The sequence below is a fragment of the Pleurodeles waltl genome, chromosome 8, assembly GCF_031143425.1.
Source record: "Pleurodeles waltl isolate 20211129_DDA chromosome 8, aPleWal1.hap1.20221129, whole genome shotgun sequence".
NCBI classification, from domain to species: domain Eukaryota; kingdom Metazoa; phylum Chordata; class Amphibia; order Caudata; family Salamandridae; genus Pleurodeles; species Pleurodeles waltl.
Window position 1 is genome coordinate 189,404,998 of NC_090447.1, and position 23,294 is coordinate 189,428,291.

Sequence of the window (23,294 nt, forward strand, 5' to 3'; positions counted from 1 at the left end):
TTCAAATCTTGTCTGTACCTCAATTTTGCTCCAAACTTATAGAATTTAACTTCTACAAGTAAATATTAAATAGTTTAAAAACAAGAGTAGAGTCCTGTTCACTTTAGGATGCTTCATCTCATAATGAAATAAGCACTTGGAATTTTGCAGAATTTCAAAGCAATACCGTGAATGAATAAGGGAAATGAGAATTACAACAAAGAGGAAAGAGATGAAAATTTAATTTAGAGTTGAATTTAACTAATGCATTTCACTCACAAGACATAATTCAATATTCTATAAGAACGGTAAGCCACCTCTTAAGGAAGTATTTTTAAATAAATTTAGTGTTCTCACCTATAGTCTTTAAGAACAGAGTTATGTGAACTTAGAAAAGAAAATGAAAAACAAATGATTTCTATTTCACTCCATTCAGCTAACTATTACAGTGACTTTCATCAAACAGGTGCTGTGACTTTGCTGGCTAAAACGTCTGTCTTGTAAACTGGAGATCCTGAGTTCAAATCTTAGCAGCACCTTAATATTTTCATTTTAAAATTACAAATCAGGTTCCTTAGATACTTCTCTGATACAATTTAAAAATGAAAAATCTAAGTCATCTTACTAATAGACAGTTCATCTTAATATTAAAGAAAATTCAGAGAATTTTCATGGTAGCAGAAGCAATACTGAATGTAAAATGAAGAGTAAATCAAAGGAAGGTATTTATATTAACTAAAACCTTAGAGTTGAAGACAATTGATGTATTCCTCTACAATTATTATTTGTAAACCACTCAAAAATGTAATCCACTTTTAAAAGTACTTTTTAACTAAAATGTAGGTATTCTTGTTAATTGATGGGGAATCCTTTTCTGTTCAACGTTTCACCTCAGATAAAGAAGACTGCTCTAAAGGCACTGAGGACAAGTCAGCTCCACTAAGTCAGTTATTCATAAATTGTAGGATAAGTAGTTGCTGTTGTTTAGTGGTCAAAGCTCCTGTCTCATAACTAGGATGTCCTGTGTTTAAATATCAGCAACACTTTAGATTTAGTACAAACTTTTAAAATTCAATTTCTTCAAGTAAACGTTCACTAAAGTTTAAACAAGAGTAGTGTTCTGTTGACTTTAGAATGCCTGATCTCCAAATGAAATAAACACTTGGTATTTTGCAGAATTCCGAAGCAATACCATAAATGAATAGGGAAAAAGCTGCGTCCACTTCACATTCCGACGCGAGACCTCCCACCTCCGCACTCAACCCATCCCTCATCGACAGTGGAACAAGATCCCTGAAGAGCAACTCTTCTCCGCTCTCGCCGCCAACCAACCCACCCTCACCACCGACCCCAACGACGCAGCTCTCAACCTCACAAACTGGATCTCCAACTGCGCTGACAACCTTGCTCCCCTCAAACGCACGCATCGACAGACCAACACCAAAAAACCTCTCTGGTTCTCTGACACCCTCAAAGAATCAAAGAAAACTTGTCGTGCCCTTGAGAAGGCCTGGCGCAAGGACCACACCGCTGACAACATGACCGCCCTCAAGAACGCTACACGCGAACACCACCACCTGATCCGCACTGCCAAAAGGAACTTTTTCACCGACAGACTAGACAAAAACAGCCACAACAGCAGAGAACTCTTCAGCATCGTCAAAGAGTTCTCCAACCCCAGCGCCAGCGCCAACGCCGTCACGCCCTCACAGGATTTGTGCGAATCCCTCGCCACTTTCTTCCATCGCAAGATCAGCGACCTCCACGACAGCTTCGGACACCAGACCCAACCATACACCACTGAACCCGCTTCCCCGGACATCACCCTCAACAACTGGACCCACATCAACACGGAAGAAACCAAATCCATCATGAACTCTATCCACTCCGGCGCCCCTTCGGACCCCTGCCCGCACTTCATCTTTAACAAAGCCGACGACATCATCGCCCCGCACCTCCAGACCGTCATCAACTCTTCTTTTTCTTCTGCTACCTTCCCCGAATGCTGGAAGCACGCTGAAGTCAACGCCCTACTAAAGAAACCTACGGCTGACCCAAGCGACCTGAAAAACTTCCGCCCCATCTCTCTTCTACCTTTCCCAGCCAAGGTAATAGAAAAGACCGTCAACAAACAGCTGACCACCTTCCTGGAAGACAACAACCTGCTCGACCCTTCACAAACCGGATTCCGAACCAACCACAGCACGGAAACCGCCCTCATCTCAGTCACAGACGACATCAGAACCCTGATGGACAACGGTGAAACAGTCGCCCTCATTCTCCTCGACCTCTCGGCTGCCTTTGACACCGTCTGTCACCGCACCCTAATCACCCGCCTACGCTCCACCGGGATCCAAGGCCAGGCCCTGGACTGGATCGCCTCCTTCCTCGCTAACCGCTCCCAAAGAGTTTACCTCCCTCCGTTTCGCTCAGAACCCACCAAGATCATCTGCGGCGTACCTCAAGGCTCATCGCTCAGCCCAACACTCTTCAATGTCTACATGAGCCCCCTCGCCGACATCGTACGCAAGCACGACATCATCATCACCTCCTACGCCGACGACACCCAACTTGTACTCTCCCTCACCAAGGACCCCGCCAGCGCCAAGACCAACCTACAAGAGGGTATGAAGGACGTCGCAGATTGGATGAGGCTCAGCCGCCTAAAGCTGAACTCTGAAAAAACGGAAGTCCTCATCCTCGGCAACACCCCGTCCGCCTGGGACGACTCCTGGTGGCCCACGGCCCTCGGCACCGCACCGACCCCCGCAGACCACGCCCGCAACCTCGGCTTCATCTTGGACCCTCTTCTCACCATGACCAAGCAAGTCAACGCCGTGTCCTCCGCCTGCTTCCTCACTCTCCGCATGCTCCGTAAGATCTTCCGCTGGATCCCCGCCGACACCAGAAAAACCGTGACCCACGCCCTCGTCACGAGCCGCCTGGACTACGGCAACACCCTCTACGCCGGGACCACAGCCAAACTCCAGAACCGCCTGCAACGCATCCAAAACGCCTCGGCCCGCCTCATCCTCGACGTACCCCGCAACAGCCACATCTCCGCACACCTGAGACACCTGCATTGGCTCCCAGTCAGCAAAAGGATCACCTTCCGTCTTCTCACCCACGCACACAAAGCCCTCCACAACAAGGGACCGGAATACCTCAACAGACGCCTCAGCTTCTACGTCCCCACCCGCCCCCTCCGCTCCGCTGGCCTCGCACTTGCTGCCGTCCCTCGCACCCGCCGCTCCACGGCGGGTGGGAGATCTTTCTCCTTCCTGGCGGCCAAGACCTGGAACTCCCTCCCCACCAGCCTCAGGACCACCCAGGACCACTCCGCTTTCCGGAGACTCCTAAAGACTTGGCTGTTCGAGCAGCGATAACCCCCCCTTTCCCCCCTAGCGCCTTGAGACCCGCACGGGTGAGTAGCGCGCTTTATAAATGTTAATGATTTGATTTGATTTGATTTGAAAAAGCGAATGTCAAAGAAAAGGAAAGAGACGAGAAATAAATTGAGAGTTCAATTTAACTAATAATATGCATTTTACTAACAACACATAATTCAATATTCTATAAGTAGGGTAAGTCACTCATTAAGGAAGTATTCTTAAGTATAATTAAAAAATGAAAAATTTGAGTCAACTTACTATTGAACAGTTCATCTTAGTACTAAATAAAATTCAGAGTATTTTCGAGATGACAGAAGCAAGACCGTGAATGTAAAATGAATGGTATATCAAAGAGGAAGGTAAATATGAAATAAAACCCTAGAGTTGAAGTAGAAACGTGAAGCAATCCTCTACAATAATAATTTGTGAACCACTCAAAAATCTACTTTTATGAGTACTTTTTAATGAAAATTTAGGTATTCTTCCTAAGTGATGGGGAATTCTTTTATGTTTAACGTAATAACACAGATAAGGAAGACTTCACAGAAGGCATTTAGAACCCATAATGGCAACTAAGTCAGTTATTCAATCATTTTATGCCAAAGAGGTGCTGTGTCTTATTGGTTAAAGCTCCTATTTCGTAAAGAGGAAATCCTGTGTTCAAATCTCAGCAGCACATCAATTTTGCTCCAAACTTATATAATTTAATTTCTTCAAGTAAATATTAAATACAGTTTGAAAACAAGAGTGGAGTCCTGTTCACTTTAGAATGCTTCATCTCATAATGAAATAAGCACTTGGTATTTTGCAGAATTTCAAAACAATACTATGAATGAATAAGGGAAATGAGAATTACAACGAATAGGAAAGAGATGAAAATTCAATTTAGAGTTGAATTTAGCTAATGCATTTCAATCACAAGACATAATTCAATATTCTATAAGAACGGTGAGGCATCTTTTAAGGAAGTATTTTAAAATTAATTTGGTGTTGTCACCTAAAGTGTTTCGGAACAGAGTTGTGTGAACTTAGAAAAGAAAATTTAAAAAACTAAATTGATTTCTATTTCCCTCCATTCAGCTAATGTGGTGTTGTTTTGTATTTGGGTGGCCATTCTGAGCATGCCGGTGTGTACCGTCAATAGTTTACTGCCACTGAATGTCCGCCTTGGTGATTCGTGGGTCATAATGTGGTGGGCGTTGTTTTGTTGGCGTACCGGTATGGGTGTTCGTGCCAACACTTTACCACTGAACTTTGGGCTGACGGATTTGTGGATGTGACAGTATTCTGTGGGTTTGGTGTGTGTGTGTCATAATATGGCGAATGCCACTGCAGTGGTAAGTGGCGGCCGTCACCCCAGGGCTAAGTGGCATTTACCGCCAATGTCATAATGAGGGCCATAATGTTTGTTTATAGTCATGTTCAAGTCTGCCCTTGGATAGTGGAATAGTGATAGTCATGCTGCAATTCATGCAAACATTATACTCATGTTCAAGCCCCCGGTTTGAAAAACTAGTGGTGTGTCGGAACCTCAGGGCCTTTGTGTGTGTAGCACCGGGAGAGCTGGGATAAACTGAAGCACCAGGAAATCTCATGGTCAGCATGGTCTTGGCTGACCTGAGGATAATCAGGAGCTTCTAGTTAAGAGTGAGCAAGAGAAACAGGGCCTAGGGGTTAACAAAGATATAAGAGGAACTAATTTTGAGCAGGATTCCAAGACACCAGGCAATACTTGGGGTCCTCAAAGGAGCCCCCAGAGTGCATGGAATCATACAGCCAGTGCTTGCAAAAGCATTGGGGTATTATTCCAACATGTTTGATACCAAACATGCCTATGTTCGGAGTTACCATTATGTAGCTGGACATCGGTAGTGACCTATGTCCAGTACACATGTAAAATGGTGTCCCCGCACTCACGAAGTCTGGAAATGGTCCTGGAGGTCGTGGGGGCACCTCTGTTAGTGCAGGGGTGCCCTCACACACAGGTACTCTGCACCCTGCCCTCAGGGGTGAAGGCCCTGCTATAGGGGTGACTTATAAGTGACCTGGTGAGTCTAAATGGCAGTGAAAGGGTGCTACACTGTTTCACGCAGGCTGCAATTGCAGTCCTGCAGAAGCCTTTGCATGGGCTCCCTATGGGTGGCAAAAGAAATGCTGCAGCCCAGAGGGATCCCCTAGAACCCCAATGCCCTGGGTGCTTAGGTACCATATACTAGGGACTGAAAAGAGGGCACCAGTATGCCAATTGTGGGTGAAATACTGGGTTACCAGAATGCAGTGACAAAATGTAGAGGAGAAAGAGCATAATCATTGTGATCTTGGTTAGCAGGATCCCAGTGAACACAGTCAAGCACACTGACATCAGGCAGAAAATGGGGGTACTTTCCTACAAGAAAGGAGTGATAAGAAGTGCAAGGACACCTAAAAGTGGGTAAAAGCCTATTGGGGTCTTTGCCTAAGCAGGATCCTCGAGTAATCTTAGAGGACGAGAGAGTAGAAATTACCTCAGAGTTGGGTGGGTAGTTTTAGAACCAATTGAAGAAGGCAGGAGTCACGCCATCTTAGGTCCTTTAAAGTGAACATCAACCTATGAGGACCTGTAAGACAGTGGACAGTGAAGATGTCCATGAATTAACATGAGCTTTAAGACCTAAGAACAGAGAGAAGACACAGGGATTTGAGGGTGAGCAAGGACAAAGTAAGTTTAATGGTCCTGCAGACGAGTATAATTAGACCAGCAGGTGAGATGCATTGAAAATGGAGTCTTCAGTCCTATCCAATGTTACTGGCCTACAGGTTAAAAAAGGCTTTATTTATCAAAAGCTCTCCCAAATTATTCACCTTTTACTATCAAAGAAATGCTTCACAAAAGGTTGCAATCCACAAATGTGGGCCACTTTATTTAGGATGGATTGATGGTGTTTGGGGTACTGGAGGAGAGGAAGTGGAAGCATCACACACAAGAGTGAACAGTGGGAGCCAGGGGAGAAGCACACAAGGAGTGAAAAACACAGGGCAGAGGTATGGGGGAGAGAAGAACATGGAGCGCAGGGAGAGAAGAAACAAGAAGGTGAGAAGCACCCAACAGTGGCATCATCACAAGCAGCATCAGAGAAGCACATGAGGGTGAGAATAACACTGAATGCAAAGAGGGTGGGTGAGGAGTGCACAAGACAGAAACAGCACAGGGTGTTCATTTGGGGTGAGCACACAAACGTGAGAAGGAGTGAGCTGAAAACACTTGCACTCCTGAGGAGTGCTTAAACCGAAAGGAAAAAAGGTTCCCAAAAACTGATCAGTTGAAGAAGAATAGAAGCCATCTAATGAGACAGATGGTAAGCAGGCTAGACTCCAAGGGAGAGACAAACACAAGATGGATAAGCTTGAACAAAGAAAACCATTGTATAACAAGCAAGCAAATGAGGCTGGCAATAAAGATGTAAGCAGTGGTAAGCTGTAACCCCTGTAAGTTTTGGAACATACTGATACACTTGACCTACAAATGTACTTCACACAGTATAAGACAGGTTCCGCAGCTTTTAGATTTGCTGAGTAATTTGCTGCATACATCTACATTTTTTTCAGGTTTCAGGCACCCTGAAAAGAAGGCTTGCTTCTTCTTTAACTGTTTGCAGTGCTTAAAAAAAATTTAAAAAAATGTCTCAAAGCCCTTGTCAGGAGGCCACTACAGCTAACACCACCCATTGCCCTCATCAGTGTTGCAAAAGACATAAGTAGCACAACTACTTACCATCACACTCCTAAAAGTGTGAATATTCAGACTATTCCAGGCCCCCAAAGCTATAGGAATTGCTTGGATGGTGGGTATTAGTAATTTGTAATATATATTGAAATAATAAACAACTGTTGTGTGTTCATCTCTGAATTATTCAAAGAGTAACTCTATATGACAGTCTGTCATAAGTGCTGGTGTTAACAATTAAGTATTGGGGCCAAGCACCAGAAATCACCAGCTCAAATTAAGCACTGATTGTCTGTCCGTCCTCTCGCTTCACAGCACAGGAGACCCTCTCTTTCCTTTTCAGCCTGAGGCAACTCAAGATCACTGCGAACCATTGATGAACAGTTGTTTTTTAACCAAAACCGTGGGATCTGTTTTGGTAAAAGTAAGAAAGCTTTGGAATGTTGTTCCCAGGTAATACTGTCCACTTTGATCTCTGTGCATGATTCTCAAGGTGATTTCTGCACAGATATCAGCAGTAGGTACTCTATCCCTCTCAGCTCCCCTAGAAAAGTATAGTAATGGGAGTGAAAACTCTGACGTGCAAGTTACAAAGTGAACCATCAAATAATCTCTCCATTCACTCCCTATTCACCCTCTTTCTTTCTTTTTCCCTTTCCTCTATCTGTTCCCTCCTTGCTGTATCTGCCTCTCTCTCTCTCCCCCCAACATGCTTTATGTCTGCTTCATCTATCTTGCCTTTTAATATGCCTCTCCATCTTTTTTGTCTTTTCAACTATCGCTCTGTCACCATCAACATATTTCTTTATCTCTTTTTCACTCCTTTCTCTGCCCCATATTACTTTTTTCCCTCTTTCACCATCTGTTCTTTCTCTCTCTCAGCTGGCTGGCCTTCGCTTGCTTTCCCCTTCTCTCACTGTTCGCTCTCACTATTCCAACATTCTCTTATCACCACTGATACTTCACTGTTGATAATCTATAACTTAGCTTTGGCTGCTCATTTGCATAAAATGTATTTTACGGATTTCTAGTTTTGCAAATAACTCATATGTTGTGCTGAAGCATGTATTATGTATTTGAACGAGCGCCCTTTTTGAAGATCACTTATATACATGTATCTAATTCAGATTACTGTACACCTCATCAGAGCCGTAAATATTTTACATTTTCAAGTCCTATGCTGTAAAGTCCAGTTTAAAAAACAGACCAGCGTGAAATAGCACAGCAGCTTCATCTGTGGAAAGCAGGTGCTTCATAAATTACAAAATAGTGTTCACATGGTATTGTATAGAAAGGTGCGCTTGTCATTCTTTCATTGGACATCTGCATAGACATTTTCCTCCTCCTAAAGGAAGTTATAGACCTGCAGTTTGAAAATGATTATTTTTCCGGAAGATTATTTCTTTGCTGGTGAGATTACTTGATTTTCTTGTGTGATTTAAAATAGCACTAAACGAAAAGGCAAGTGGAGAAAGGGGTCACTCATCAGCATAGGCTGGTTATCTCCCACCCCCATGAAGCTAAGGCTCTGTGTTGCTGGGGCAGCCGTGAGGTGAAATAGGGCTGACTGAAGAGAGTCAAGCGCTCAGCTCTTTGTTATACAGATCTGGGACAGCGCCCCTTCACACCTGCTCTTCAGCCACAGGGGGGCAGTGGAAACTCTTACCTCGTATACAGGGAAAGGGGCCCTGAAGGGGCCTTCCCTCTTAAAGAAGAAAAAATCTTTTGCAATTATACACAAAAGGAATGTGTGTTCCTTCACAAAGACACCGTCCACGCCAGTTCTCTTCTAAGCAAAACAGGGTGAAGAAAATGCTTGGAAATATTCGTATATGGGCATTTAAACACTTTTACGTCACTGGGTGGAAATTCGGTTTAAAAATCACCTACCAACTACAAGTCATCAGTATGAAAACCATCAAATACATATGGCACGCAGTGTTTCTTTCTAATCTATAAATGGCTTCTTTGATTAATACCTTCTCTGCTCGTGAATGTGAAGTGCTTTGTATGTTCTTGCGTTATTCTTACCTAATTTGAATTGGAAAGTACTTATAACTGAATATTTTTTAATAACATCTCTACAGTGGGTGCTACTAAACTTTTCCTTGATTAATAAGGAAGCATAGAGCATCACCCACAATTATGAAAGAATCTTTTATCTCATTCTGATGTTACATTTGTTTGGATGCTTTCCTTTACTATTATAAATGCAAGAATGCAAGCCCTCCAATGCAAAAAAGACACATAAAAGGTAAGCGGCGTATGATGTTGTTATGGGTTAATTAATTTATTTTCAGTTTAGTATTTAAAAAAAACATGGGAATGTGAAGTTATATTTATTAAATAGGCCTTTGGGAATAAGTCAGTCTAAAGAAATCTCATGCAAAGCTATTATCTTATCTCTGATCGAATAGAAGTAGGTAGGTTAGGTCTGGCTACTTCCGCACATGCTGGAACTATGCTTTAAACATCTCGCTTTCATTAATGAAATGTGACTAGTCCTGGCGCACATAGGAATTTATTACAATTATTTCAATATATGCTCATGGTGACTTTTGCTTCCTGCACAAACAGGAGGTGTGTGCAGGTCCAGCCTGAACTGGAAGAGAACTGCCGCAGCCTGGATTCTGTCGTCATACCTGTGTCTCGTGTGAGTGGATAGCTTCACACCTGCTCTTCAGCCACAGGGGGGCAGTGGAAACTCTCACCTCGTATACAGGGAAAGGGGCCCTGAAGGGGCCTTCCCTTTTAAAGAAGAAAAAAACTTTTGCATTTATACACAAAACGAATGTGCGTTCCTTCACAAAGACACCGTCCACGCCAGTTCTCTTCTAAGCAAAACAGGGTGAAGAAAATGCTTGTAAATATTCGTATATGGGCATTTAAACACTCTTACGTGCATGGTTGGAAATTCGGTTTCAAAATCAGCTACCAACTACAAGTCATCAGTATGAAAACCATCAAATACATATGGCACGCAGTGTTTCTTTCTAATCTGTAACTGGCTTCTTTGATTAATACCTTATCTGCTCATGTATTAGCACGAATGTGAAGTGCTTTGTATGTGCTTGCATTATCGGGAAATAATTCAGTGACAGCTGTTTTAGTGTAAAAGGTCATTTATTAGGACAGGATTGCATAAATAACATAACCATTAACTTTCAAAGGTAACCGTAACTTTAATAACGCCCTCCTGTTAACATCTCCTCGCTCATCCTTCTTCTTCAAACCCTTATCTCGTTTCCATTCCCCTACGCACTCCCCTTTTCCTTTCATGCCCCATTTGGTTCGTGCGTACCCCCACTCAGAGCCTTCACCTGCTTGTTTATTCCCTAGAAGGGTGGCCAAGCCCGCATCTGACTCACCACCCTCCCCCATCTACTGCTCGCTCACCCCTGCAACCTGCCCTAACTGACAATTTCCCTCCCCTCCTTGCTATTCGACTCTAACTTCCGTCCCTCCAATCGCTCTTCCAATTGCCGGGTGGGTGGGAGGCCAAATTAAAACGCGCGATGTAAGCGCGGAAAAGAGGCCGGTCCCTCCACCCCCAACCCCTTTTATTTCCTCCCCCTAGACCCGCCCCCACTTACCTTTCCCAATCCCTGTCCCTCGCCGTCACTTCCTTTCCCGAATTGACCCGCGGGAAGACTAGAGCGTTGCTCTTGCTTCCCGCGGGCCCCTCCATCGGGAAATAATTCAGTGACAGCTGTTTTAGTGTAAAAGGTCATTTATTAGGACAGGATTGCATAAATAACATAACCATTAACTTTCAAAGGTAACCGTAACTTTAATAACGCCCTCCTATTAACATCTCCTCGCTCATCCTTCTTCTTCAAACCCTTATCTCGTTTCCATTCCCCTACGCACTCCCCTTTTCCTTTCATGCCCCATTTGGTTCGTGCGTACCCCCACTCAGAGCCTTCACCTGCTTGTTTATTCCCTAGAAGGGTGGCCAAGCCCGCATCTGACTCACCACCCTCCCCCATCTACTGCCAACCAGCACAAACCCATTTGGCGTTTTGCTGCCCCACCCCCCCAAAGGCCACGTTACTGCGACCCAGTACTTCTCATTTCTTGTTTGTAATCCACCAATTTTCTCCCCACAAATCTTCCACCAGCAGTCTCAGATTTGTCAGATATTATGCGTTTCCCATTGTGTACAGGTGAACACCATCGTTTCTGAACAGTGCCACCTCCTGCTCTGTAATGTTCTCGTGTTTCATTAATTTTTTGCCCTTGCGCCCAGCAAAACCTTTACTCCTTCGAGCCCGCTCCATGGCTCCATACTTAACTGCCCCTCTCCACCCTCTACGCGGAACAAATTCTGTCCACCCAAGTATGTACCATGCCATTTTTTGCTTGAGAATCTCCAAATCCCTCTGCACGTGTTGCAGTAACGTGAGTTCTGACAATTTCACAAGGCCATCCTCTCCCAAATGTATGATTAACAATTCCGCCACATCCCCAATTCCATAAATTAGCAGTGATGAAAGGAAGCAGGTTACCCCACCGCCTTCTGCTCTTTCCCCACCATAGCACCTCGTGCCGCCTGCTGGATAGTCCCAGGCCCCGACCATATATCTGTTTTCTCCACGAACTTCGCTGCCCAGTGGACAAATGAATGGCCGACCAGCCATGTAACCATCTTGCTCTGTGATGGACCAAACGCATCTCCTGCAATGGAAAAATAACTGTAACCTGTGTTGTTTTTTCTGTTTTTTTTTTTTTTTTTTTTTAACAGAACAAACCCCCCCCCCTTTTAAAACCCCCTCCAACTGTATCGCCCCACCTTTCAGGGTCTTGACTTAAAGTTCACAACACCTTGATCGCTAGCGGACTCTCGCCTTGACCTTTTGCCCAGTCCCAACCCAAATGCGCTGCGGCCGTAGCTGCCCCAAACCTAAACTAAGGTGTACCGAAAAAACCATGGCCCGGCGGCCCACACGACCCAACGCCATCCTCAACACTCGTAAGAGCTGAAAACTAGTGAGCTTGGACCTTGATCTGTGCACAAAAACCCCGGCTTCCTTGTTTGACAACCGTGAGGATTGACTGAAAGCTCCAAAAAACATCCACCCTGCCTAAGCGGAAAAATTGCTAGCTCATATTCATCTGCGCAACATACCGGCAATTCGTGTAACAAATCTAGTAACGACTCAAAAATTGGGTTCCCTGGCCGTTCTACCCCCCACCGCTCTAATTCTGCCCCAACCTTTTAACATTCTTCCCACAGATCCTTTCTTGCTGGGTCGTGATCAAAAACAATTGCCATAAAAAAGGTCCACCTGCCAGTTTACCCCCAAATAGTGGCCGCTGATACCCTCTCTGAAACATGCACCGTACAAGAACTCAAAACTCCTGATGCTCTAACTGTTTGTCACTCTGCCCCCCAAACTTTCCTGTAACCGCTCAAAAACTGAAAAAACCCCAAACAGGCCAGCCGGTAACTTCGCCGATTGGAGTCCGCTAAAAACATCACCACCCACCCGTGATCATCATACCCCCCATTCCCAATTGTCTGCCGGGACCGCTGTCTTGGTCCGCTCCGTTCCTGACCCCAGGTTGCTGAAACGCTGCCCCTGTGAAAGGGACAGGGATACCACAATCTCGTTGAGAACTCCTGGTATATGGACAGCTTTAAAGATCACAATTCCGAGATAAGCCCTGCAACATGAATCGGCGCAACCAGCGCAAAAAACCTTCACATCCCTCGCTTCCTGTCTGTTCCTCAATCCACGACAGCCATGTTGTTGGTTCTGAAGAAAACTGCCCTATATGCTAACTCGCGCCCCCATACTGCCATGGCCACCAGCAAGGAAAATAATTTCCAGAAAAGCAATGCTCCTCCTAAGTTGTCACCAAAATGCTGGCCTCGCCTCCGAGCACCATCTGCCATCCCCGAAAATCTCTAAAACCATGCGCTCCTGCCGCATCTGAAAATATCTGCACCTGCCATGCTGTCTCTTCTTCCCAGAACCACCTGGGTACCCCAATTAATTGTTTCAGAAATATTTCCCACCTTAACATCTTCCGAGTCCCCTTGACCCTCTTATTCTTTGGTGTGGCAAAACTGCGCCTGACATGCACGACCCTAATCACCTGCAAAAACATCCTCCCCCCTTTAACTGTCCTACAAGCAAGGTTAAGGTACCCCAACCGCTTCTGGGCTGTCTCGAATCGATTTTCCGTGCTTCCTATCACCGTGTCCAAGAAAAACAGCATCTCCGTTACTGTCTGTGCCGGTAATCTGTCCGTCATTATACTGGAGTCTTAAATCCCTACCCAGAAAGGTAAGAAACTATGAGGGGCCTTTGGTCTTTCTGGGTGCCAACGGCACTCCCATCTGCTGTGCCATATCCTGAAAACCTTCCAGAGCCGTCCGGCACTCCCCGCGAACCCTTCCTTCCTACAAAAGAAGTCATCCAAATAATGGGTCACCGCATAATGCCCACTACTCTTGACAAAGACCCACTGCATGAAGGTGCTAAAAGCTTCGAACAACGCGCATGAAATCGCGCGACCCCTGGGCAGGACCCTGTCCACATAGATTGCCCCTTCAAGCTGCATTCCCCAGTAATTCAAAAATCCCTTGTGTGTATCGGCAATAACCTGAAAGCTGATTGTATATTGCATTTTTCCAGTTCTGCCCCATGGCCGCACTCCCTGACCAATTTTACGGCATCATCCACATATGCATACACCAGTCTGGTGTCTTCTGCTGCCATGAAATAGTTAACAGATGTGCCCTCCGGCCATGAGAGGTGATGTATCAACCTGATTTCACCCGGGGCCTTCTTCGGCACGACTCCCAGCGGGGATATCATCAAAATCTGACTTGGCCGCCCATAAAAAATGGGCCCGCAATTCTGCCCAATGCCCGTTCCTTGTCCAGCTTTTCCTTACCACCTGTGGTAATTCCCTTGCAGACCGCACTTTGTCTGCCCAGTGTCTCACCCGTGAGCCGTGGTCACTGACCCTCAAACCTTCTTGAATCCCTTCTGCTAACTCAAAGCAGCTGCCCTATCCGTGTATATACGCAGCCCTGGTAAGATAAAGACTAACCTAACTGGCGTAGGCCCCCTTTTGGAGCAGATAGCGCCCTGTGTCCCTCTGCCTTTTGCCGCCCTCCATTGTACGGAGGGACTGAAGGTGAAAAACATTGAGTAACCTGATGACGGCCCCCGCACTTGGAGCAGTCCTGTTTCCTTTTTACAAGGATGTCTGGATCAGAAACCTTTGGTGAAAATCCTGCACGCTCCTGTCGTGTTAAATGTTGTTCTTTGTCTCCCCTCCCCCCCCGGGGCTGGACGTGCCTGAAAAGGCTTATATACCACCGGTAACCCACTGGCCGTATGTGTCGCTACTGCGGATTGTGATGATGTCATCCCCTGCATCCATAATTCTGGGTCTACATCCCCCCCATGGCTTAATGATGTCCATGTATTTAAATAGCGCTATAGCCTATGTCAGGGTATTTCTCACAATAAATGCTTGCAAAATTAAAAACGCTGACGTCCATATTAATTGGCACCCTCGGCCTACGGGCCAACTCCTACTCTTCTTCCTTAGACCCTCCTTTGGCTTGTATGTCCTTATGAAAGAGTTTAAAAACGTCTACATAATCAGGTCTCCATATTCTTGCCTTCGCTTTTTCCGCTACGTGTGAGCACAATGGCATAGCCAGACCCATATAGGGTAGCCTCTTCTTGTGTCTTCCCCCTTCCTACTCTCCTGTGCCTGACTTCTCTCCTGCTATCTTGTCCCCGCCCTCGCCCTCAGTTGTAGCTCTGGCTCGCAGCAGTGTGTCAACTGTCGAAACTTCCCCCACCCCAACGGACTTGTAAGTTGAAATGACATCCCCTTTTCGCTGTCCCCCAAACCTACCACCATTGCCCTTTACCTCTTCCACGTGTGGTCGAAAGCCGCGAAAACTTTCCGGGCCCCTCGGCCCCGTGCTTGGTCCTGCCTTCTTTCCTGTGGACCCATGCTGTTGTCCCGCTCCTAAAAATAGAAACAGAGAGAGGGGTTGCGCCGCTCCTGCGTCCTCTTCCCCTCCCCCTTATGCTGTGTACCTCTGTTTCCCAGATCTCCCCCTTTTCCCATTCTTCCAGAAACCTAGTCATAGTCCAGTTCTAGCACTTCCTATTCGCACACATCCGTTTGTCAAACACTCCCACTCATCCTCATGCATTTATTAGACATGTCATCTTGCCCCACATGGCGTCCGCCATTCTGTGTTGTCCCCGATCCTGCGAAGTAGAGAAGGCCGCCGAAGACCCCTCTAGCGCTTCTGACCAACGTGCCGGGGCCGTATTGCGCCCCGTTGGTATCGCCTTCTTTCTACCAACCTCTTGCGTTGGCATTGACCTTCCGCGCGCCACATGGCCATATGCGCCACTGGCTCCCATCTTGCTACCTAAAACACTATCCTCCCCGACTTCCTGTCCCCTTCCACTCGGGACCCGTACCCATCTGCCCCTTCCTCTGTCTTGGGGCATGGTTCCTACGTTGCCTGTACTGTCTGCTGGCCTCTCCGGCTGCCGGCCGCATGGCACGGACATGTCCGGGGCGGGGGTCCCTCCTACACTTGCCTGCCTGTGCCCCCTTGCTGCGGCCCACAGAGGGAGTGTTGATAAGGGATACGTGGCCTTTGCGTAACCTGCCGCCTCCCAGGGTCTTGACGTGGGGCCTGGACAAAGGGGAGGGGGCCTGTGAGCGCGTTAATTTTTCCCTGCGCAATAGCCTCCCTGTATAAAATTGTATCTATTACTTTTCATAATATATATATATATATATATATATATATATATATATATATATATTTTTAAATATTTTTTTTTTTTTTTTTTGGGGGGGGGGGGCGCCTGTATTGGCCCTAACTCGCTTAATTGGGCCCTGAAAGCCTGTGGCGAGGGCCCCACGCCTTAATGTGTGATCTCCCCCCACCTATTAATTATAGTTAACCAGCCTGTGCCTGAAAACATAATGCTCTAATTTAAACTTACCCTTGTCTACTTACTGATAATTTTTTTTTTTTTTTTTTTTAGAGCCCCCACGCGGTCGGAGCCAGGCAATCTGGACCGCCGCTGAATGAATTGAAAATGTTGGGCCCCCCGGAAAAAAGGGGGAGGGGGCCTGCTGTCGGGGCCCCCAGGGGGCCGCAGTGGCTCAAAACAGCCACTTGCTACTGCGGTGGTGGAGCTGCGAATGCAGGCCTGCTGGCCAGCAAACGCGTGTCTTGTTCCTGAAATGGGGGGGGGGGGGTCGGCGCTCGAAAGGAGCGCATGGCCACCCCCAGTAATTGTGAAAGGGGGCCGCGCGGGCTGCAAGCGTGCCCCGGCCCCCTAGTATTAAAACCAAAGGACCAAAACTCCCATATACCGCTTCCCTGCCCTAAACCCCAGCCTACCTGCACCACAAACTCCCACTATGAAGGATCCCCAGGGACCGGCCACTCCAAATTAAAACGCGCGATGTAAGCGCGGAAAAGAGGCCGGTCCCTCCACCCCCAACCCCTTTTATTTCCTCCCCCTAGACCCGCCCCCTCTTACCTTTCCCAATCCCTGTCCCTCGCCGTCACTTCCTTTCCCGAATTGACCCGCGGGAAGACTAGAGCGTTGCTCTTGCTTCCCGCGGGCCCCTCCATTCTTACCTAATTTGAATTGGAAAGTAATGACTACTGAACATTGTTTAATATAATCTCTACAGTGGGTGCTACTAAACTTTTCCTTGATTAATAAGGAAGTATAGACCATCACACACAATTATGAAAGAATCTGTTATCTCATTCTGATGTTACATTTGTTTGGATTCTACAATTTACAGATTTCTTTTACTATTATAAATGCAAGAATGCAAGGCCCTCCAATGCAAAAAAACAAAACACATATTAGGTCAGCAGCGTATGATGTTGTTATGGTTTAAATAATTTATTTTCAGTTTAGTATTTCAAAAAAACATGGGAATGTGATGTTGTATTTATTAAATAATTAAATAGGCCTGAAAATGTGAGCAAGATGGTTGCCGTGTGACGGTTGTCGGCCCCTCCCCCTGGACACCGCAAAGATGGACGTCGGAGCATGGTGAGCGCGTCCACGCTGGATTGAGCTCCGCTTTCGTGTCTTCCGCGGTTCCCCCCGATGTTGCCAGCATTAGCCCAGATTTCAGAGGTTTCGGTGACACGGAGGTACTAGCGCAGCGAGCGAGAAGCGTATTGACGGCGGCTTGCGGTAAGTCCTTTTTTTTACGATTGCAACAACGCCTACATTTAACACAAGCTGTGGTGGCATATATCAAGAAAGCTGAATGCAAGGCGGACTTAAGGGCACTCCTGAGGGGACAAGGTCAGGCCCTGTATGGATACTTAGCGGGACATTAAAAGGCGCTCTGGAACTGCTAAAGAGAGAAGTTGGTCATTGGCGAAAGTCGGTTCGAAGGATCGGTGAATTGATTGGATCCTGGTCTTTGTCTTGGTTTATGCGGTCAGAAATGGCACCCAAAATTTAAGGAATGTGACAGATAAACCTGAAAACGCACGTCAGGCATGTACGGCAAAAGAGGGTAGCGACGGCTGCCCTGCTGGGAAACGGGCTACGGGAGGGTCAATAAAGGTAGGCTGCAAGATCAGGGCTGGGGCCGTGAGAGATGGGAAGGATCAGATTAGAGTCGCCCAGCCCGACAATAAGTCAAGAGACAAACTACAGAATAAGATACAGCCAAGCGTAACTGATTTTCTGGCCTATGAGGACCCTTGTCCCTTACTTAAGGATTCCCCTACCATCACGGAGGCTCCGGGGGGGCAAGTTGTGGGGAAAAGGACTTATGCACTGACACAAAGCTTGTTGAGGGCAGCCTGGACTCTAACAACCCACAAGACTGCGGGGAGGGGCAAATGAGTGAAGCTAAGAATTTGGAGCAGCAGACAAGGCAGTCTGAAAATCTTATTGTGCACAATAATATACAAGAGCAAGGAGAAAGGGCAAAAGAAACCCATAACTTGGTTAAAGAATGTCCCGAAACCTTGCAGCAGAAAGGGAATAGCGTGGGAGAAGACAGGAACCGCTACAGGGGAGGATGTGGATAAAAACTGGACATTTGAAATCAGAAAAGCGGAGAATGATGGGAGGAACATTGATTGGTCAAAGGATGGGGGAGATAAATTTTATTTGCTAACGAAAGCGTCAGAAGCGGCTAGCAGTGGGTATGATTTCAACGAGGAGGGTAGCAGCGGCTCTTCGGAGGCTGAGAGTTTATCCCCCTCAGTGGGACCCACGGTGAGGCCGACACCGCAAGCGTATAATGTCCAGAACCGGCTCAGCTGGCGTCGCAGATTCTCCCGAGAGGTGCGCAGCGACGCTTAAATGGGATTACTCAGGAATTAGACTGTCACAATCTGAGAGAGATCCTAAGGCCCCCAGAGATACGGCTCTGACTCCCAATCTAACCGCGGATGAAAATTGCCCAGGTGAGCAGATAAATAATATGGCTAGTACAGACACAAAAATGCTACAGTTGATAAACGGTACTGTAAGGGAACTGCAAACTGAGACACGTGCAGAGCTCGAGTGGCCACCAAACAATTACAGGTCACGGTTCAGACGATGCCAAATCTTGCTCCGAAATAGAAGAGACATTGAACACTGTTGAGAGCCGAACCTCAGTGGTAGAGGGAGAGTTGGTGGCTCTGAAGGAGCACGTAGACACTCAAGGTGTGGAAGCTGGAAGATTTTGAGAATAGGCAGAGGAAAAATAATCTACGTTTTTTGGGGATAGAAGAAGGGGTAGAGGGAAACGATATTAGAGCATTTATGATCAAGCTGCTACGCGCTGCCTTTCCAGAGTTTGTAAATTGGGATTGGGAGACAGAAATCCAAAGAGTCCATAGATTCCCTTTTGGTAAGCGAGTGGGGGATCGTGACCCCGGGTCTAAATACCCCAGGGCTGTCCTGTTTCTTTTGGGTAATTTCTTACTGAGGCAAGCTATATTTGAGGAGGCCCGCCCTGATGCCCCTCGCTGCACCGAGAATATAACTTCCTTTGTATGACCTGATTATTGTCATGCCACAGTGGAGCGTAGGTGGCGATTAAGACAGCTGATTAAGCCTTTCCAAGATAGGGGAGGGGAGGCTTTCTTGTTGGCTCCCGCAAGGTTGAAAACAGTGGTTAATGGGAAAGTTAGGATGTTCACATCTGAAATTCAAGCAAATGAATATTTGATGGATTTGAAAGTATAGGCAGCACTGGTAAAAGATCGGAGAGCTAGAAGCTGGGGGGGAGCAAATATGTGTGGTTGAATGAAACGCGGCGGCTTGGGGAGGGTTATTTTTTTACCTGCATTATCAGTTACCATCATTCAGGCCATTGGTGGTCTGATTGCTCAGTTGGCAGGGGGGTGGGGGAGGTTGGGAGGTGAGTTGTTGGGAGAAGGGTGTGGAGGGGAGGGGAAAGGGTGGGAAATGGTGTTTTGGGAGGGGAGTCAGGACAGGTGGGGATGCACAGGGTGGGGATATGAAGAAAAACGGAAAAGAAAGGGGAGATGTGCTGTTTGTGGCTAATGGAGATGAAAGAGAAAAGAAAGATGCACAAGGTACGAAACAGGTAGAGGGAAGTCATCTGAAAGGTAAAAAAGACACAAGTCTGGAATTAAGAAAAAAGAAAAATTGATATATTTGCAGAGAAGCAAGGTTAAGGGGCAAATGACGAGACTGCGAATTGCATCAATTAATATTTGTGGATTAAACGATCCCCAGAAAAGGCAAAAAGGTGCAGAAGATTTGAAAATTCTCAGTGCTCATGTTTATTGCTTACAGGAGACGCACGTGGAATATACCAACAGAGGGATTCTGGGTTTGCTTGGTATGAGGATGGTAGTTTGCATTGAACAGAATGTTAAGACCATGGGGGTGGCGATACTGGATCGGAGTAATAGATTAAAGTTTACGAGGCAGATGGCAGATAGAAATGGAAGATGGGTGGCAGTAGAGTGTCATTATGGGCAAGGTTGCTTTACCCCGTGTTCTACATACGGTGCAGTAACGGATGATCCTGCCGTGATGGACTTTTTGGCAGTGGAATTAGCGGAATGGCCCTCCCCTTATATTCTCTGCGGTGATTTTAATTTTAATGGGTCATGGGATGGGATAAGAGATCTGTTCGATGCCACTCCTAAGAGGTACCATGGTCGCAAGCCTCAGGTAAATAAAGCTGTAGTTGGGCTGCAGAAGGAATTAGGGTTAGTGGATGCCTGGGTAAAGTTATGTGCACCGGACCCCAGGTATACATATTATTCGGCTCCCCATGTGAAGTTGGCTCGATTAGATTATTTCTTAATATCTCCTGAATTGTTAGCAGGAGCCGGCATGGAACTATACCCACGGTTTATGGCAGACCACAACCCATTAATATTGGAACTAGATCTGGATGGCTTTGAGTATGAGATGAGGAAGTGGACTTTTGAGAAAGGGCTTGTAAAGAAATGGCTCCCTGTTGCAGTTACCCCCCCACTTTTTGCCTGATACTGATGCTGACTTTACTGAGAAGTGTGCTGGGACCCTGCTAACCAGGCCCCAGCACCAGTGTTCTTTCACCTAAAATGTACCATTGTTTCCACAATTGGCACAACCCTGGCACCTAGGTAAGTCCCTTGTAACAGGTACCCCTGGTACCAAGGGCCCTGGTGCCAGGGAAGGTCTCTAAGGGCTGCAGCATGTCTTATGCCACCCTAGGGACCCCTCACTCAGCACAGACACACTGCTTGCCAGCTTGTGTGTGCTGATGGGGAGAAAATGACTAAGTCGACATGGCACTCCCCTCAGGGTGCCATGCCAACCTTCCACTGCCTGTGGCATAGGTAAGTCACCCCTCTAGTAGGCCTTACAGCCCTAAGGCAGGGTGCACTATACCACAGGTGAGGGCATATGTGCATGAGCACTATGCCCCTACAGTGTCTAAGCAAAACCTTAGACATTGTAAGTGCAGGGTAGCCATAAGAGTATATGGGCTGTGAGTCTGTCAAAAACGAACTCCACAGCTCCATAATGGCTACACTGAATACTGGGAAGTTTAGTATCAAACTTCTCAGAATAATAAACCCACACTGATGCCAGTGTTGGATTTATTAAAAAATGCACACAGAGGGCATCTTAGAGATACCCCCTGTATTTTACCCAATTGTTCAGTGCAGGACTGACTGGTCTGTGCCAGCCTGCTGCTGAGAGACGAGTGTCTGACCTCATGCGGTGAGAGCCTTTGTGCTCTCTGAGGACAGAAACAAAGCCTGCTCTGGGTGGAGGTGCTTCACACCTCCCCCCTGCAGGAACTGTAACACCTAGCAGTGAGCTTCAAAGGCTCAAGCTTCGTGTTACAATGCCCCAGGGCACTCCAGCTAGTGGAGATGCCCGCCTCCTGGACCCAGCCCCCACTTTTGGCGGCAAGTCCAGGAGAAATAATGAGAACAACAAGGAGGAGTCACTGGCCAGTCAGGACAGCCCCTAAGGTGTCCTGAGCTGAAGTGACTCTAACTTTTAGAAATCCTCCATCTTGCAGATGGAGGATTCCCCCAATAGGATTAGGGATGTGACCCCCTCCCTTTGGGAGGAGGCACAAAGAGGGTGTACCCACCCTCAGGGCTAGTAGCCATTGGCTACTAATCCCCAGACCTAAACACGCCCTTAAATTTAGTATTTAAGGGCTCTCCCTGAACCTAGAAATTAGATTCCTGCAACAACAAGAAGAAGGACTGCCTAGCTGGAAACCCCTGCAGAGGAAGACCAGAAGACAACAACTGCCTTGGCTCCAGAAACTCACCGGCCTGTCTCCTGCCTTCCAAAGAACTCTGCTCCAGCGACGCCTTCCAAAGGGACCAGCGACCTCTGACTCCTCTGAGGACTGCCCTGCTTCGACGACGACAAGAAACTCCAGAGGACAGCGGACCTGCTCCAAAAAGACTGCAACTTTATCCAAAGGAGCAGCTTTAAAGAACCCTGCAAACTCCCCGCAAGAAGCGTGAAACTTGCAACACTGCACCCGGCGACCCCGACTCGGCTGGTGGAGAACCAACACCTCAGGGAGGACCCCCGGACTACTCTACGACTGTGAGTACCAAAACCTGTCCCCCCTGAGCCCCCACAGCGCCGCCTGCAGAGGGAATCCCGAGGCTTCCCCGGACCGCGACTCTCTGAAACCTAAGTCCCGACGCCTGGAAAAGACCCTGCACCCGCAGCCCCCAGGACCTGAAGGACCGGACTTTCACTGCAGACGTGACCCCCAGGAGTCCCTCTCCCTTGCCCAAGTGGAGGTTTCCCCGAGGAAGCCCCCCCTTGCCTGCCTGCAGCGCTGAAGAGATCCCTTGATCTCTCATTGACTTCCATTGCGAACCCGACGCTTGTTCTAACACTGCACCCGGCCGCCCCCGTGCCGCTGAGGGTGAAATTTCTGTGTGGGCTTGTGTCCCCCCCGGTGCCCTACAAAACCCCCCTGGTCTGCCCTCCGAAGACGTGGGTACTTACCTGCTGGCAGACTGGAACCGGGGCACCCCCTTCTCTCCATTGAAGCCTATGCGTTTTGGGCACCACTTTGAACTCTGCACCTGACCGGCCCTGAGCTGCTGGTGTGGTAACTTTGGGGTTGCTCTGAACCCCCAACGGTGGGCTACCTTGGACCAAGAACTGAACCCTGTAAGTGTCGTACTTACCTGGTAAAACTAACAAAAACTTACCTCCCCCAGGAACTGTGAAAATTGCAGTGTGTCCACTTTTAAAATAGCTATTTGTAAATAACTTGAAAAGTATACATGCAACAGAAATGATTCAAAGTTCCAAATGTATTTACCTGCAAAACCTTTCAAACAAGATATTACATGTTAAATTTGAACCTGTGGTTCTTAAAATAAACTAAGAAAAGTTATTTTTCTATAACAAAACCTATTGGCTGGATTTGTCTCTGAGTGTGTGTACCTCATTTATTGTCTTGTGTATGTACAACAAATGCTTAACACTACTCCTTGGATAAGCCTACTGCTCGACCACACTACCACAAAATAGAGCATTAGTATTATCTCTTTTTGCCACTATCTTACCTCTAAGGGGAACCCTTGGACTCTGTGCATGCTATTCCTTACTTTGAAATAGCACATACAGAGCCAACTTCCTACAGGGCTCCTTAACGACCCCGAATATTGTACCTATATGAAAAATTGGATAAAGGAATTCTTGGAGTTC